Below are 17,216 nucleotides of genomic sequence, written 5' to 3' on the forward strand. Positions count from 1 at the left end.
GAAGTGGTCATCTTCTTCCATTTGGTTGGCAAGAAAGCTGAAGACACAAATACATGAAATGTAAGAGTCACCCAAACGGATGTACAATTAGGTTTCTATAGGTATGCTTCTTCATATTTGAAAATCCTGCCAGTAGTCATTCTGTAGAGGATGTGACAGAGTCAGCTGACAAGCTTCGTGTGATGCAGTTTGCTGTAATTGCAGTGCAGTTTATCGCTTGACAATCATGGCACAACTGCACTGCATTTTGGTGCCATTAAAAATGAATGGCACCCAAACAGGCATTGTGTGATTTGTCATTTTTGTAGAGCACTTTGGGATTGCAGACAAAACAGTCTACTTTTTTCTGTAAACTATACCCATCCTCTATCAGGGGTGTGGGAAGTTTTTTAAAAACTACTTGTCCAGGGACTAAATCGGGGTCCCAATCTACTTGTCCAGATAAAAAAAAAAATTGTAAGCAAGCCATATTTACAGTGCCTAGAAAAAGTACTCATAACCCTTGAAATTTTCTACATTTTGTCATGTTACAACCCAAAATTTAAATGTTTTTTATTGGGATTTTATGTGATAGACCAACACAAAGTGGCACATAGTTGTGAAGTGGAAGGAAAATGATAAATGGTTTTCAAAATGTTTTACAAATAAATATCTGAAAAGTGTGGTGTGCATTTGTATTCAGCCCCCGAGTCAAAACTTTGTAGAACCACCTTTTGCTGAAATTACAGCTGCAAGTCTTTTTGGCGATGTCTCTACCAGTTTTGCACATCTAGAGAGTGACATTTTTGCCCATTCTTCTTTGCAGAATAGCTTAAGCTCTGTCCGATTGGATGGAGAGTGTCTGTGAACAGAAATTTTCAAGTCTTGCCACAGATTTTCAATTGCATTCAGGTCTGGACTTTGACTGGGCCATTCTAACACATGAATATGCTTTGATCTAAACCATTCCATTGTAGCTCTGGCTGTATGATTAGGGCCATTGTCCTGCTGGAAAGTGAACCTCCGCCCCAGTCTCAAGTCTTTTGCAGACTCTAACAGGTTTTCTTCTAAGATTGCCCTGTATTTGGCTCCATCCCTCTTCCCGTCAACTCTGACCAGCTTCCTGTCCCTGCTGAAGAAAAGCATCCCCACAACATGATGCTGACGCCACCATGTTTCACAGTAGGAATGGTGTTTTCAGGGTGATGTGCAGTGTTAGTTTTCTGCCACACATAACGTTTTGCTTTTAAGCCAGAAAGTTCAATTTTGGTCTCATCTGACCAGAGCACCTTGTTCCACGTGTTTACTGTCCTCTCCACATGGCTTCTAGCAATCGCAAATGGGACTTCTTATGGCTCTCTTTCAACAATGGCTTTCTTTTTGCCACTCTTCCATTAAGGTTATATTTGTGGAGTGCATGACTACTAGTTGTCCTGTGGACAGATTCTCCCACCTGAGCTGTGGATCTCTGCTGCTCCTCCAGAGTTACCATAGGCCTCTTGGCTGCTTCTCTGATTAATGCTCTCCTTGCCCGGCCTGTCAGTTTAGGTGGACGGCCATGTCTTGGTAGGTTTGCATTTGTGCAATACTCTTTCCATTTTCGGATGATGGATTGAACAGTACTCCATGACATGTTCAAAGCTTGGGATATTTTTTTAAACCTAACCCTGCTTTAAACCTCTCCACAATTTTTGTCCCTGACTTGTCTGGTGTGTTCTTTGGCCTTCATGATGCTATTTTGTACTAATGTTCTCTAACAAACCTCTGAGGGCTTCATAGAACAGCTGTATTTATACTGAGATTAAATTACACACAGGTGAACTCCATTTACTACTTCGGTGATTTCTGAAGACAATTGGTTCCACTAGATTTTAGTTAGAGGTATCAGAGTAAAGGGGGCCGAATACAAATGCACGCCACACTTATCATTTATCATTTTCCTTCCACTATCACATAAAATCTCAATAAAATACATTTACGTTTTTGGTTGTAACATGACAAAATGTGGAAAATTTCAAGGGGTATGAATACTATTTCAAGGCATTGTAAATCTGAGGTACTTTTAGGAATCATGAAGTGACGTGAAAAAATGCTGCTCTACACAAACCAATGGTACAAACCATTATATTACCAAAAAAACAAAGTGCAAAAATAATAAAGAATTATTAGAAGAAAAACTAGTAGTAGAAAAAATATTATTGAAATAAAAAATAAATATATAACCACACAAAAATAAAATATAAAAATACAGAATATATTTAGTATGAATCAAATAAAAGCCAAAAATCAAGTTCAATCAATAAAGTGTTCGTTCAGTGTACCCTCCTTTGGATAACAAAAAATATGTGCATCTGTCATCAATTCCCATGCAAAGACATCCTCCACCATATATCTGCTCACCTCACGCAGTGTGACCTCACATTATACAATGTTACGGTCTAAAAGCACTTTTGGTCCCATATGGACTCAGAAGATCAGCTTGCTGAATGAAGACTCCAAAGTATGCTCCCTCCTGATGAGCGTCTTTGCATCAGCTGTATTCCTCATTAAAAAGAACTCCTTTTAAACTTTTATTCATCAATTAAAACATATGAAATACATGTTCCGGAGGTGTATTTTGCACCAGGTATGATGAAGATCCGGTGATGCACTGATTAAACACAAGATGGCAGTATCATCTCAGCAGCAGAGTCCTGTACAAGCTCAAAACAGACACCATCCGTAACATATTGCAAGGCAAAGCACAGGCCCACTCAATGAATGCTATTGCCTGCTGTAATGCCGTTTCAAGAGCCGTTTGTAGAGTACTACAGGCTGCTATCAGCTTATCTTTTATCCCTTTTGCTGTAAGAGCCGTTTTTGTGTTTTGTGCACTCATTTAAAAAATCATTTTAGGCCTGAAGATTACACAAAACATTATATATTTTCTGAAAGCAGATGCCTTAGAGAATAAAATATTGGTAGTTCCAATTTTTTTATGCCACACGTTATTACCACAGAGGTCTAGGAAATGCAAAATTTTAGTAAAAAACACACTTAAGTTAGTATTAGTGGACAAAAAGGCAATATACGGTATTACCCATTTTTTTGGTAGAATATAAAAGATGAGGTTGCACCAAGTAAATAGATACCCAACATGGCAAACCTTAAATTTGCATGTGCTTGAGAAATGACGACAAACATTAGTACCCTATATTTTTTATAGGTGACACTTTTAAAGCCCCTTATAGGTCATCAGTTTAGTGTTACAGAGGAGGTCTAGTGCTAGAATTATTGCTCTCAATCCGGCGTGCCCGGCGATGTGTAACGTGTGTCACAAGTGATGTTTTCATTCGTAGGTGTCCGACGTGTGCGTTTATGTCCATATGTGCAAACTGTATATGTTGGGGGGGCCTCAAAACTTTCAGGGAGGAGGGGGTTATGTGCTTGGATGTAACTTTCATTTGTTTACAATCCAAAAAAAATGTATCCACTTTAACTTTTTTTTCTGCATCACATAGGGGACAAAGTTCCCTCTGTGATTATTTTTCATGACAGGTTCTCTTTATTAAGACATGCAGGGCCCAAAAAAAAGAAACCTGCTTGCCCGCTGCAGGGCTAAACAAACAAACAAAAAAAATCCACATACCTGGCGCTCAGAACTACATGTCCCGGGTGTCGGGCAATTCAAATCGCACTCCCATGCTCTATGTAATGGAGATGAACAAAAGCAGTAGTAATTGAAGTCCAGCGTGGGTGGCAACCATGACTCCTTCCATAAATACAGTGGAGGAGTGAGCGCAGCCGCTCTAGGGCAGGAATTGTTTTATGCACAGGAACACCATGGGATTGATTAAATTGGAGAGTGTAAAATCTGGCACAGCTGTGCATAGTAGCCTTATGCAGGCTATAGACGGTTCGTTTATCAGCCGATTTTTCGTCCGAAAGAATAATTGGCCGATTTTCGCACTGTTAGCGGGGCAATGGCAGTGTCCGATTTTCGCTGTTCCTCCTCATTTCATTTATCATATATACATGATTTTGCATTTCGGGTAGGAAGCGCGTGACCGCCCTACCCGCGCCGCCAATCGCGGCTGTGGGTGTCAGTCAGTGGGTCCCATCTGTTGATTACCCGCCAGAGCCTGGCGATTACCGGCAAACACTGACAGGGAGGAAGGCTGCAGTGCTTACACTGCAGTTCTCCTCCCTGTCAGTTTCCAGCACACTTTTCTGGATCAGTGTGTTATGTGAAGGACACACACCCCACCCCCTAGTAAAGCCCTACCCTCACACAGTTAACCCATTGATTGCCTCCAAAAGTTAACCCCTTCTTCCCCAGTGCCATTAGTACAGTGTCTGTGTTTTTTTTTTTTGCACTGATCACTGTATTGGTGTCACTGGGGATGTCAGTGACCGCAAGTCAGTTCCCCCCCAGTGTCAGAATGTTCGCCGCAGTCCCACCATAAGTCGCTGATCGCCGCCATAAGTCGCTGATTGTTATTATTAGTATAAAAAAAAAAATTCCAGTATATATACCGTCATTTGTAAACGCTATAACTTTCACGTAAACCAATTAATTTACACGTATTGGGATTTTTTTTTTTAGCAAAGACATGTCGCAGAATTCATTTTGGTCTAAATTTATGATGAAATTTGATTTTTACATTTTTTTACTGGACATGTTTTAGAGCAAAAATCCAAAATATAGTTTTTTTTCTCAAAATTGTCAGCCTATTTTTTTATAGCGCAAACAATAAAAAAACGCACAGGCAATCAAATACCACCAAAAGAAAGCTCAATTTGTGGGGAAAAAAGGACGTAAATTTTATTTTGGTGCAGCATTGCATGATTGCACAATTGTTAGTTAAAGTAACGCAGTGCCATAACACAATCCACTTCTGTAACCACTTACTGACCACCCTATAGCAGAAATAAATTACATATATATATGTGATTCTCACTGCCATGGTTTTCACACCCCTCCCAGATAGCGTCAGATTGCCCCTCAGTACACCAGTAATCACATTTAACCCCTTGATTGCCAGGAACACGCTCATACACAATAAACCTCCATTGCTAGTATAGTGTCTGAACGGATCAATATCTTTGATCAGATCAGCACTATACCAGCGTTCACATTAGTATTGTGTCCCCAAGAATGCAGCGTTAGCGGGATCAGCCGCGGCACCTTGCAGCACCTGCGTTTAGCCTCTACTCTTACCCCCCTTCTCCCCCAGCAAGTGCAATGTCAGTAGGTCACTGTCTCTTGATACATTGCACACAAAACAGCAGTGTTCGCAGAATCAGGCCTGATCTCTGCTGGCACTTGCCGGTAAATTTTGATGACCCATTACGGTTTCCGAATTTACATTTTTTTTGGGCCTAACCCTCAACATGGGCATTAATAAAAAAATTAATTGTGGTTGTATTGGTCCACAGACCCGATTCATCATATGCCCGTGTTCTCTGCTGCCATAGCCATACATAGATATGAGAATATAATGTGTTTTATGCATTTCAATGACAATACACTCTGTCATCCTCGAGGTGACCCTGAATTTGACCGGCTCCACAAAATTATGCCCTTCGTAAATCACCTTAACCAAAAATTTGCAGATGTCTATACTACCCAGCAAAACATCTGCGTTGATGAGTCCCTGATTAATTTTTCTGGCCGCCGTGCATTCCAACAATTTCTCCCCAGCAAGCGTGCCAGTAATGGGGTCAAGATGTAGAAGACCTGTGAGAGGGCAACAGGCTATACTTATAAGTTTTGGATTTATTAGGGAAAAGCACCCTTGCCCTCCCACGCGCGCACACCTGTGTGCACGAGCATTGACCCTGTGCCAGTATGTAGACACCATGCATGTGAGGTTTCGCCGTGAACGTCAGATCAAGGGCAGTAATTCTAACACTAGACCTCCTCTGTAAATCTAAAATGGTAGCTTGTAAAGGCTTTTAAAATGTTGCCTATGGATATTAAAAACGTATGCAGTTTGTTGCCATTGCGCGGCACATGTACAGTTTTAAATAATGTCATGTTTGGTATCTATTTACTTGGCATACCATCATCTTTTATATTTTACCAAATAATTGGCCAATATATTGTGTTTTTGTGCATTAAAAGTAAAAAAAAGTGTATTTTTAAAAAATTTGCTTTTGAAAAATTGCTGCGAGAGTACTATGTGACATAAAAAATTGCAGCAAACAAGAGATCCCTGTGCTCAAATCCCAACAGCTAGTGCATGTATTTATCCATCAGGTGCTAAAGCTGTGTAACCAGCATGTATTGCAATATGTGTGAACTAAATATCCCTATTTATTGCATAGATTGCTTGAAAGGGTATATACCAGTGTGCAGAGGGTCCTTCAGAATTTCTAGTATAAAAATTGCAGCACCCACCATTTTATTCCCTAGGGTGTCTGCTTTAAAAAAATATATAATGTTTGGGGGTTTTGATTAATTTCCTAGCAAAAATTCAGATTATTTCATGTGAACAAAAAGTGTCAGAAAAGGCTTCATCTTCAGGTGGTTAGAAGAGTGAGTGATGTGTGGCCTTTTTGGAAAGTAGACACCTCAATCTATTTGCTGAGAGGCATGTTGACTCAATAGATGAATTTATTTTTTTACCACAAGTTTTTGGAAAATGACAAAATAAAAGTTTTATTTTTTTTTTACACAAAATTGTCATTCAAATGATTTACTGCTCACACATGCCATGAATAAATGTGGAATCACCCCCAAAATACATTCTGCTACTTCTCCCGAGTATTGGAGTACCACATGTGAGAAACATCTTGACAGTCTAGCCAAGTACAGGACCCCAAAATCCAATAAGCACCTTCAGGTTTTCAAAGGGCTTTATTTCCTCAGTACACTTCCTGACTACCTATCACAGTTTCGGAGGCCCTGAAATGCCAGGATAGCACCAAGGTGATCAAATACCACCGAAAGAAAGCTCTATTTGTGTAAAAAAAAAAGGATGTAAATTTTGTTGGGCTGCAGCATGGCATGACCACGCAGTTATCAGTTGAATTAGTGCAGCGCCGAATAGAAAAAAGAGGCCTGGTCATTAAAGGGGTTAAATCCTCTGGAGGGCAAGTGGTTAACATGATGAAGTGTGAATGGATCCTAATGTGAATGAGAGGCTCAGGCAGATGGCTGCGACGGTATTCTAGACTGGATATATGGGATGTTGGGCTCTTCTTCTCTGAGCTCCAGTACAGCATCCTTTCTGTCTTCATGGTAACAGCACAAGCCAAAAGTGGAGGGGCACAGCTACCCCGGTGTCCCTGAAGCTAAGGGGTCATGTACATGGGGCGTTTGCAAAACTCTTTTGAATGATGGAAACTGACTGCTGGAAAACGTAGGTTAAAAAACATCAGTTTTGCTGCATTTGCATAACGCATTTAGCTGCATTTATGCACGTTTGCATTTAGAAGCTTTTTAAAAGATAACCTCAGGAGACGTACCCAAATGCCCAGAATGCACTGAAAAATAGTAAATTCACTAAAGAAGGCTATTAAAATACTGCAGGAGTTATTTTATCAAGTCATGTGGTATTTTAGTAGTGAAAAGCATGCATTAATGTTTCAGCTGTCAGCGGGATTCCCACTTGCAACTGAATGTAAAAAGAAAGAATTGCCGGCAATTAAAAAATAATTAAAAAAACAGCGTTGGGTCCCCCCTCCAGTCCATACCAAGCCCTTCAAGTCTGGTATGGATCTTGAGGGGAAGCCCAAAGCCAAAATGAAAACAAAAAAAATGGCGTGCGTCTCCCCCCAAAATCCATACCAGACCAGACCATTATCCGAGCATGCAACCCGGCAGGTCAGGAGAGGGGCCGAACCATACCAGGCCACATGCCCTCAACATGTTGATGGGAACAAGGGCCTCTTCCCCACAACCCTGGCCGGTGGTTGTGGGGGTCTGCGGGTGGGGGACTTATCAGAATCTGGAAGTCCCCTTTAGCAAGGAGGTCCCCAGATCCCGCCCCCCCCCCCCCCACATGAATGAGTATGGGGTACATGGTACCGCTACCCATTCACAAAAAAAAAGCTGATGTGTGGGAAAAAAGGAGTCATTCTTTGACAAGCCCTTTAATAAAAGAATGTTCCCCGAAGTAGATCCAACGTCATTCACGTGGGGGGCAGGATCTGGGGGCTAAAGGGTGCTTCCATATTCCGATAAGCCCCCTGCCCGCAGACCCCCACAACCACCGGCCAGGGTTGTGGAGAAGAGGCCCTTGTCCCCATCAACAAAACACCCCCCATGTTGAGGGAATGTGGCCTGGTATGGGTTGGGAGGGGAGGCACTCGCATTCACTCGCCCCCTCACCCTTTCCTGACCTGCCGGGCTGCATGCTCGGATAAGGGTCTGGTATGGATTTTGGGGGGGAACCCACACCATTTTTTTTTTTTGCGTGGGACTTCCCCTTAAAATTCATACCAGACCCGAAGGACTTGGTGTGCACAGGACGGGGGACCCCACGCCGGTTTTTTTAATTATTTTTTAATTGCCGGCAATTCTTTCTTACATTCAGCTGTCAGTGGGAATCCCGCTAACAGCTGAAACGTGATGCATGCTTTTCACTACTAAAATACCGCATGACTTGATAAAATAACTCCTGCGGTATTTTAGTAGTCCTTTTTAGTGGATTCAAATTTGTTTTGAAAAAAAATGCTATGCGGTCTCCTACCGCATACTCAGATGCGGTAGGATACCGCTTAGTGCATTGTGCCCTGGATATGGACCTGTCAAAAAATGCTTTTAAATGCAGTTAGCCACGTTTACAAGCGTTTGAAACGCTAATAAAATCTACTCCTGAACGCAAGTTTGCTGCATTTAAAAAAGCGACTGTAAACTCAACTGTCTGTAAAAGACATAGTGTACATGGAACAGAAGCGTAGGCAGGACAGAATGCACAAAGAAGATGGTAAACACACAAAGCTTTATTGAACTATGAAAGGCACTCAATCAGAACAGTTCATGGCACTCCACAACATACGGCTTGTAGGGACACTCACGGTAAGCGGGCTCACGGGGACTCAGCGGGACTTTCAGCACAGCTCCCACACAGCTCTCTAGGGACAACATCTGGCTCATGGGGACTCAGCGGGACTTTGGCTAGGGGTCTGACCTCAGCATAGCTTCCACATAGCTTTCTAGGGACAACATCAGGCTCACGGGGACTCAGCGGGATGTTGGCTATGGGGTCTGGCCTCAGCACAGCTCCCACACAGCTTTCTAGGGACAACATCCGGCTCCCGGGGACTCAGCAGGACCTTGGCTGTGGGGTCAGCACAGCTCCCACACAGCTTTCTAGGGACAACATCAGGCTCACAGGGGCTCAGCAGAACCTTGGCTATGGGGTCTGGCCTCAGCAGAGCTCCCACACAGCTTTCTGGGGACAACATAAGGCTCACGGGGACTCAGCGGGACCTTGGCTGTGGGGTCTGACCTCAGCACAGCTCCAACACAGCTTTCTAGGGACAACATCAGGCTCACGGGGATTCAGCGGGACCTTGGCTGTGGGGTCTGACCTCAGCACAGCTCCAACACAGCTTTCTAGGGACAACATCAGGCTCACGGGGACTCTGCGGAACTCCAGGGGCATATCAACGCTGGGCCCAAGCCCAGGATCCGCCATCCTCCCTGGTCTTGAGCAGAGCACTTTAGCCCCAGGCTTCTCGGGCCTTCCTGGAGCTCACCAGCACAACCTCTCTCAGGAAAAGACTCACTGCTGGTGGTGCTGATGGGCTCACCTGCCGTGTGGGCTGCAGTATCAGTTCTCACCAGCAGGTGCTTTTCAGCAGCCAGGATCTCACTCCTGCAATCAAGCCATCACCTGAGGCTGATTGCAAGAGGTGTATTTAAGCAGTACCAGGCCTGCAATCAGTGCCTTGGTGTTTTCCCATGAGCCCTGAACCTGTATCCTGTCTTCTACCTGCTTGACTCTCCTGCTCGATTCTGACCACAACTGTACTCTGCTCTGCTCCTGACTTTGGCTTTTCCTACTGATTCTGTACCACGCTGCCCGCCTGTTGATGACCTAGCTCTCCTTTTTGACTGTCTGTTTGCCTGCCCCTCTGTGCCATATCTGCCCGATTGTTCCTGACCCGGCCTGCCTGACCACTCCACCTCTCCAGCCCTGACTACGCCTGTGTTCTTGAACATATTGATATTAGTTGAAGGTTTGGTTTTTGTTTGCACTGTGCGTTTTTGTATATTTGTGCAGCTCTTAAAAAATTATATTATTATTACATCATTCCTGAAGCCTGCTGTTCCCTGTGTCAGTCCACACATCTCTGGTCATACCCGGATCCCTTACAGGGGCCCTCACAACGACCAGCTTTCCAGGAACAGCAGCGATTAGCAGGAAGGGGCCCTCAAAGCGGCCAACTTTCCAGGGACAGCACCGATCAGTAGACAGGGACCCTCGCAGCGGCCAGCTTTCCAGGGACAGCAGCGATCAGTAGACAGGGACCCTCGCAGTGGCCAGCTTTCCAGGGCCTGCAGCGATTAGTAGACAGGGGCCCTCACAGCGGCCAGCTTGCCAGGGACAGCAGCGGGAGTCCTGGCTGTGGGGTCTGGCCTCAGCGCAGACCCCACACAGCACTTCTCCCGAGCGCAGGGGATCAACACAGGCTTGCAGGTGCTCAACAGGGTCTTGGCTGTGGGGTCTGGCCTCAGCACAGACCCCGCACAGCACCCTGTCCCGAGGGGGGATCGAGCATACACGCACCGCGTTGCCGGGGCGATAAGGCACGCCCCCTTGACACGGGCCACGCTCTCGAGAGCGCAGCCTTTGTCTCTGGCATGAGACATGGGTACGGATAGTTGGCACTGACTGGCAGCACTGCTGGGCATTGACTGGTGCAATTGCTGGGCACTGACTGGCAGCACAGACTGATGGCACTGCGAGGCTGCACTGATAGGCACAGGTAGGTGGCTCTGCTGGGCACAGGTAGGTGGCACTGCTAGGCAAAACTAGTGGTTGGCACTGCTGGGCACTGATCATCAGGGCACTGATCATCACTGCCCTGATGATCGTTGCCGATCCCTGCTCTGACAACTGCCAGTTCTCGGCAGTACTTTCCTCATGCTCTGACAGTGTGAGGAAAGTGCAGCCGAGAACCTGTAGCGGCAAGATCTGTCTCCCATGAAGATCTGTCTCCCATGAAGCGACTGCGCATGTCCCGGTTTTAGGCATAAGAAGCCGATCGCGGTCTGTAGCACGGAGCTGCCACAGTTAACCCCTTTTAGGCTGGATTACACTTACACGCACCGCTGAGTCTGATCCCTCGGATCACTAGGAGCCGACGATGCTCCCGCATGGTTCTAAGCTGCGTATTGGGGAGCATCAAGGATCGGAGAGAGGACAGTTACATAGGGGAGGGGGATTGTGACATGGGAAGTAAAGTCACATGTGGGGAGGACAGTGACATGGGGGGGTGACATGTGGGGGGATCAGTGACATGTGGGGGCCATAACATGTGTGGGGGGGCCGTGACATGGGGGGGCATGACATGCGGAGGACAGTGACATGTGGGGGGCCAGTGACATGGGGGGGTGAATGACATGGGGAGGACAGTGACATGTGGGGGGAGGACGGGGGGGCGTGACATGGGGAGGACAGTGACGTGGGGGGAGGACAGGGGGGGCGTGACATGGGGAGGACAGTGACATGTGGGGGGAGGACAGGGGGGGCGTGACATGGGAAGGAAAGTGACATGGGGAGGACAGTGACATTTGGTGGGGTCAGTGACATGGGGAGGACAGTGCCACATGGTGGGGTCAGTGACATGGGGAGGACAGTGATGTGGTGGGGTCAGTGACATGGGGAGGACAGTGACATGTGGGGGGGTCAGTGACATGGGGAGGACAGTGACATGGGGAGGACAGTGACATTTGGGGGGGGTAAGTGACATGGGGAGGCAGTGGCATGGGGGAGTACATTGAAATTGGGGGGGCAGTGACATGGGGAGGACAGTGGCATTGGTGGGGGCCATGGCATGGAGAGGACAGTGACTTGTGGGGGTCAGTGACATGGGGGTGGGGCAGTGACAAGGGGGGAGCATGACATGCGGAGGGCAGTGACATGTGGGGGGGCAGTGACATGAGGGGGGGAATGACAAGGGGAGGACAGTGACATGTGGGGGGAGGATGGGGGGCGTGACATGGGAAGGACAGTGACATGTGGGGGGAGGACAGGGGGGCATGACATGGGGAGGACAGTGACATGTGGTGGGGTCAGTGACATGGGAGGAGAGTGACACGAGAGGGGGAAGTGACATGGGGAAGACAGTGACATGTGGGGGGGGTCAGTGACATGGGGGGGCCGTGACATGGGGAGGACAGTGACATGTGGGGGGTCAGTGACATGGGGAGACAGTGACATGGGGGACATTGACCTGGGGGGGCTGACATGGGGAGGACAGTGACATGAGGGGGGGCACTGATATGGGGAGGACAGTGACATTGGGGGGGGGGGCAGTGACATGGGGGAGGTCAGTGACATGAGGGGGGCGCTGACATGGAGAGGACAGTGACATGAAGGGGGCAGTGACATGGGGGGCCTCACATGGGGAGGACAGTGACATTTGAGAGGCAGTGACATGGGGAGGACAGTGACATTGGGGGGGGCAGTGAAATGGGGGAGGTCAGTGACATGAGGGGGACACTGACATGGAGAGGACAGTGACATGAAGGGGGCAGTAACATGGGGGGCCTCACATGGGGAGGACAGTGACATTTGAGAGGCAGTGACATGGGGAGGACAGTGACATTGGGGGGGACAGTGGGGCATTGGTGGGGGCCATGACATGGAGAGGACAGTGACATGAAGGGGGGCAGTGACTTTGGGGGCCTCACATGGGGAGGACGGTGACATTTGAGGAGTAGTGACATGGGGAGGACAGTGATATTGTGGAGGATAGTGACATGGGGAGGGGGCAGTGACATGGGGAGGACAGTGACATTGGGGGGACAGTGATATGGGGAGGACAGTGGCATTGGGGTGGGCCATGACTGGGGGAGGTCAGTGACATTGGGGGGCAGTGACATGGGGAGGACAGTGACATGGGGGGGCATGACATGGGGAGGACAGTGACATGGGGGGCACTGACATGGGGAGGACAGTGACATGGGGAGGACAGTGACATGTGGGGCGAGGACAGGGGGGGGGCATGACATGGGGAGGAAACTGACATGGGGAGGACAGTGACATTTGGTGGGGTCAGTGACATGGGGAGGACAGTGACATGTGGGGGGGGAGGTCAGTGACATGGGGAGGACAGTGACATTTGGGGGGGTAAGTGACATGGGGGGCAGTGGCATGGGGAGTACATTGAAATTGGGGGGGCAGTGACATGGGGAGGACAGTGGCATTGGTGGGGGCCATGACATGGAGAGGACAGTGACTTGGGGGGTAAGTGACATGGCGGGGCCATAACATGGGGGTGGGGCAGTGACATGGGGGGAGCATGACATGCGGAGGGCAGTGACATGTGGGGTGCAAGTGATATGAGAGGGGAAAAAAGACAAGGGGAGGACAGTGACATGTGGGGGGAGGATGGGGGGCGTGACATGGAGAGGACAGTGACATGAAGGGGGCAGTGACATGGGGAGGACAGTGACATTGGGGGGGGCAGTAACATGGGGAAGACAGTGACATTGGGGGGACAGTGGGGCATTGGTGGGGGCCATGACATGGAGAGGACAGTGACATGAAGGGGGGCAGTGACTTTGGGGGCCTCACATGGGGAGGACAGTAACATTTGGGGAGTAGTGACATGGGGAGGACAGTGATATTGTGGAGGACAGTGACATGGGGAGGGGGCAGTGACATGGGGAGGACAGTGACATTGGGGGGACAGTGATATGGGGAGGACAGTGGCATTGGGGTGGGCCATGACTGGGGGAGGTCAGTGACATTGGGGGGCAGTGACATGGGGAGGACAGTGGCATTGGGGTGGGCCGTGAAATGGAGGACAGTGACATGGGGGGGCACTGACATGGGGGAGGTCAGTGACATTGGGGGCGCAGTGACATGGGGAGGACAGTGACATTTGGGGAGTAGTGACATGGGGAGGACAGTGATATTGTGGAGGACAGTGACATGGGGGGGCAATGACATGGGGAGGACAGTGACATTGGGGGGACAGTGATATGGGGAGGACAGTAGCATTGGGGTGGGCCATGACTGGGGGAGGACAGTGACATTGGGGGGGGGGCAGTGATATGGGGAGAACAGTGGCATTGGGGTTGGCCATGACATGGGGGGGCACTGACATGGGGAGGACAGTGACATGGGGGGGGGCATGACATGGGGAGGACAGTGACATGTGGGGGGGCAGTGACATTGGAGGGGGGACATGACATGGGGAGGACAGTGACATGGGGGGCACTGACATAGGGAGGACAGTGACATGGGGAGGACAGTAACGTGAGGGGGGAGCAGTGACATGGGGAGGACAGTGACATGAGTGGGGGCACTGACATGGAGAGTACAGTGACATAAAGGGGGCAGTGACATGGGAGGCCTCACATGGGGAGGACAGTAACATTTGGGGGGCAGTGACATGGGGAGGACAGTGACATTGGGGGGCAGTGACCTGTCATATCCCCACATGTCACTGCACCCCCACATGTTATGCCCCCCTATGTCATTGAACCCCCCCACATCAGTGGCCTCCCCATGTCACGGCCCCCCTATGTCACTGACCCCCCGCACATGTCACTGTCCTCCCCATGTCACTTCCCACTCTCGTGTCACTGTCCTCCCCATATCACTTTCCTCCTCATGTCACGCCCCCCTCTCCTCCCCCCACATGTCACTGTCCACCCCATGTCATTCCCCCCTCACGTTACTGCCCCCCCCCCACATGTCACTGTCATCCACATGTCATGCCCACCCATGTCACTGCCCCACCCCCATGTTATGGCCCCCCATGTCACTGACCCCCCCCCCCACATGTCATTGTCCTCTCCATGTCATCGCTCCCACCAATGCCACTGTCCTCCCCATGTCACTGTCCCCCCAATGTCAATGCACTCCCCATGCCTCTGCCTCCCCCCCCAAGTGGTCTTAATTGGGTCGTGTAGCGCCCCCGCGGGCCGTGGCGGAGTATAATGAGGGTGGGGGAGGGGAGAGTGGTCTGAATTGGGTCGTGTGGCGCCACCACGGGCTGTGGCGGAGTATAATGAGGGAGAGTACTCTGAATTGGGTCGTTTAGCACGCTCACATACCGTGGCAACATAAAACATATGGTGAGGAGAGACATCCTAGGCCCCTCTCTACCAGGTTCCTTATGCTGACATATGCCACACCACCCAATGGGCAGGATCAGACTGGGAGGACGAACCTGGCTAGCCGCACTCCTCAATTTTATACGTGTGGTGATTGGCTTTTTGCTCAAGACCCCTCAGCAGACAGAGTAGACAGAATGACCCCCCACATCTGCAAGTGGGAATGACATATGTACGGAACCTAGTAGAGACTCTCTCCTCACCTTAATTCTATAGTGTTCCGACTCTTTATATAGTGCTCCACAATCTGTGAGGTTCAGCTCACGGAGAGCTGAGAGCCCATCAATCTCATTCCCTTTATTCCTAGACATGTCTGCTCTGATGTATGTGTAGATGTATACCTCCTACACCGAATACCATACTCATACATAACACACAACCGCTCAGCCTTCACCCCCGGATCATACACCGGCATACCCACAATCCTCTGCGACATTTATGTAAATTAGATGGGCGGGGACTACCAATCAGAAAACGGGGGCGTGGCAGCAGTGCATGGGCGCGGTGCGGCAAAGCCTTAGGGCGGCATCCCTATGTCCTCCCATTGAACATTTTAGGGGGCGTGGCTTTCAGCTCCATAAACGGATGTGATAGGCTGCCCTCCTTTCTACTTCCCGGTCACCTCGGTTTCCACCATGGCGGCGCTCAGGCACCTGTTTGCAGTGGCAGAGGTGAGTATCCCCATGTCACTGTTTTCTGCAGAAGTAGCCGATCGCCATCCATAGCACAGAACTGCCACAGTTAACCCCTTTTAGGCTGCACTGCTGAGTACACGCACCGCTGAAGCTGATGCCGCAGATCAATAGCCGACGCTCGCTCGGAGACACATCTTCATTGGGACTCATCTTGCCGCTACGCCAGCAATTGCATTTCCCTGTAATCAGTGCTATAAACAAAGAAGACCGTCAATTTTGGGGAAATTTTTTTTTTGACTTTTTGCTATAAAATACATTCAATAAAAAAAATGTAAAAAGTCAAATTTCATACATTTAGGCCAAAAAATATTCTGCTGCATGTGTTTTGCTATAAAATCCCACTAGGTGTAAATGTATTGGTTTACATGAAAGTTATAGCAAATGGCAGTACAGATACTGGAATTATTATTTTTTTTTTATACTAGTAATTGCAGCGATCAGCAACTTCTAGCGGAACTGCGGTGGGCATTCTGACGCTGGGTGGGAACTAATGGCCACTGGCAAACCCAGAGATACCAACACTGTGATCGGTGGTAATAAAAAGCGCTGACATTGTGATAATGACACTGGGCAGGAAGGGGCTAACATCTGGGCCAATCAGTTGTATCCTGTTGCTCCTGCACTGTGCTGTTTCACTAGGGGAACATGCTTCATGTCCATGCTGACAGGAGAAAGATCTATGTTGTTTACACACAGATCTCTCTCCCCTCTCACCTTTAGCGGTGATCACCAAGTGCCAGCCGGGACCCAGTGAATGGCAGCGCGGGTAGGATGGTGTGTGCGTTCTCTACCCAAGGCATGAGCGTGCAGGCATCGCACAGACCCCTCTTGGGGCCTGAGGGGGCAGGCATTGCACAGACCCCTCTCTGGGCCAGTGGGTGCCGTCATCGCACAGACCCCTCTTGGGGCCTGAGCGTGCGGGCGTCGCACAGACCCCACTCGGGGCCTGAGAGTGCAGGCATCGCACAGACCCCTCTCGGGGCCAGTGGGTGCCGTCATCGCACAGACCCCTCTCGGGGCCTGAGCGTGCAGGCATCGCACAGAGCTCTCTCGGGACCCTTCTTTTGGTCTGAGGGTGCAGGCATCCGGGACCCTTCTTTGAGTCTGAAGGTGTAGGCATTGGGACCCTTCTTTGGGTCTGAGAGGGCAGGCATCGGGACCCTTCTTTGTGTCTTAGAGTGCAGGCATTGGGACCCTTCTAGGGGTCTGAGGGTGCAGGCATCGGGACCCTTCTAGGGTTCTGGGGGTACAGG

The 17,216-nt window shown here is 49.0% G+C and overlaps 1 protein-coding gene across 1 annotated transcript in view; it reads left to right on the forward strand.

Moving 5' to 3' along the window:
- Positions 1–15,833: 15,833 nt before the first annotated feature.
- Positions 15,834–17,216, forward strand: part of LOC149429325 (putative proline--tRNA ligase, mitochondrial) — a 34,807-nt gene continuing 33,424 nt past the window's right edge. The window contains exon 1 of the mRNA XM_089666563.1: positions 15,834–15,939. The gene's annotated coding sequence lies outside the window, so the exon portion shown is untranslated. The remainder of the gene's footprint in view (positions 15,940–17,216) is intronic.

This window comes from Staurois parvus, unplaced genomic scaffold (assembly GCF_062004578.1).
Source record: "Staurois parvus isolate SC_StPar_1 unplaced genomic scaffold, SC_StPar_1.0 ptg002753l, whole genome shotgun sequence".
Classification (NCBI taxonomy): domain Eukaryota; kingdom Metazoa; phylum Chordata; class Amphibia; order Anura; family Ranidae; genus Staurois; species Staurois parvus.